Here is a 2,096-nt window from a genome sequence, read left to right as displayed (position 1 = left end):
TAATGGGGGTGGTGGAGGGAGGGGTGACAAGTGATGGCAGCGACGGCTTGGCGTAGCGGTATCAATTGGGTGGTGACGGTGGGCGTGGATGTTGGGCGGTGGCAAGCTACCGCGGGGGCGCTCTAACGAGCGCGGGGCAACAGTGGGTAGCAAGGTCGGGCGGCAACGACGCAAACAGCGTGCGGGCACTTCAAATGGGCGACGGGGCAGCAAAGCAGGGAGGCGTGCGGCGGCGATGGCCCACACTACGAGTAGCGAACCTGGAAGGCATGGTGGCGGTCCACGCGACGACGGTGAATTAGGGAGGCGTGGCCGTGCCGTCATACTCTAGGGGGGTGGGCAATCAGGGGCGGTAACGACGTGCTCGGGGCTGAAGAGAAGAAGAAGAAGAAGGAGAAGAAGAAGGAGAAGGAGAAGAAGAAGAAGAAGACGGAGGAGGAGACGAGGAGAGAGAAGAAGTAGGGAGGGGTCAAGGGACAGAGAGAGAGAGAGAGAGAGAGAGAGAGAGAGAGAGAGAGAGAAGAAGAGAGAGGAGGGAAAATGGGGGTGGGGAGATGTGGGTGGTTAGGGGGGTATTTTTATTTTTTAAAAATATTTTTGAATTTAAAGAATTAACAGTTTTGTTTTTTTAAAATTAGTTTAGTTTTGTTGTTGTATTATTATTATTAGTGTTTTTTGTCAACCAAAGAAAAAAAGACAAGCACCTCCCGTCCTGCGCGCCGGCACTGGTGGGGGGTAAAAAAATTTGCGTTGTCGAGAACGGAAGAGGGTGTGGCCACGCAGAGGGTTGGAGGACAATATAACGGACGTTGAATGTGCGTCAAAAAATGAAAAACGGGGCGGTCGTGCGCAAACCCATATGACATCAAGGTGCAATATCAAACGAAAATTAAATCCGAAAAATCCATTCGTCGAAACGAAGTGCAAAAAACAGAAAAATTGTGCAGGATGACGTATGAGACCGACCTATCGCTTCAAAATGTGGTCCGATAGGGATAGGACCCATTCACATGGAAAAAACCCACAAAAATGCACTCGAAACAGGACGTAAAAATTAATATAGAGGGATACGTAGGTTGAAACCTGACAAGATGAAAAGAAAAAGGGTCCCCAATGAGGTGTTGAACTGGATGGATAAGGGAAAATGAGGTTTCGGGGGAGGTAAAACACGTTCGCATGGGAAAAACAATAAAAGTACACACACAACGAGACTCAGAAATTAATTGTGGAAGATTCGTACATCGGAATAGAAGGCAATAAAAATGCAAAATGTCAAAACAAGTGTGGGTAACAAACTTATAAGATCAGAACACATTTTGAGAGACATTAGAAGGCGTTCACATGGAAAAAAATAAAACGGAGCTTGAAAACACATATAAAAATTAATAACAAAAAATTTGAAGGTCAAAACAGGGCAGACTAAAAAGGAATAATGGGCAAGAAGGTGTGTTGGACATGGCTATCAAATCAAAATCTAGTTCTGAGGAGAATAGGACAGGTTCGCATGGAAAAATGATAAAAAGATACACGAAAAAGACTCGAAATTCCACAAAAATTAATAGCGGACAAACTATACTGTGGAAAAATTGGTGGTAAGAAGAAAAAATATCAAGTGGAAGTTATAGGGCAAGGCTGTCATATCCATTGGCTGTTTTGGAGCAAAAAATGTACGTTCACATGGAAACACACCAAAGTTACGTAAAATTCTTCAAAAATTAATAACTTTTGAATCGTTAATCAGAACAAGGGACTGTAAAAATAAAAAATATACAATTTAAAGAAATGAATAGGGCTATAAGGTTGGATATGGGTTCAGGTGAATGTAGGGTGCATTCACATGGAAAAACATCAAATGAAGGGATAAAGGGAAACAGTGAAGGAACGTCCTTGGGAGTAGGGGAAAGAGGACGGTGTCGCAACGCGTAGGGTTGAAGGTCACCATAGGGGTTTGGCAAGAGAAGAATGTATGGGGTTTCAAGGGCTTAGTATTCGAAGATGGTAGAGATAAGAGAAGGGTTGAAGGTTTCAAGCCAAGTTCTTGAAGATAAGAGACAGCAGGGTGTAGGTAGATTCAAGGAGAGGAGTAGACGGAAGAG

This window comes from Lygodium microphyllum, chromosome 15 (genome assembly GCF_053477565.2).
Source record: "Lygodium microphyllum isolate KBCC chromosome 15, Lygodium_microphyllum_v1.1.10, whole genome shotgun sequence".
Classification (NCBI taxonomy): Eukaryota; Viridiplantae; Streptophyta; class Polypodiopsida; order Schizaeales; family Lygodiaceae; genus Lygodium; species Lygodium microphyllum.
Note: the sequence above shows the minus strand (reverse complement) of the source record.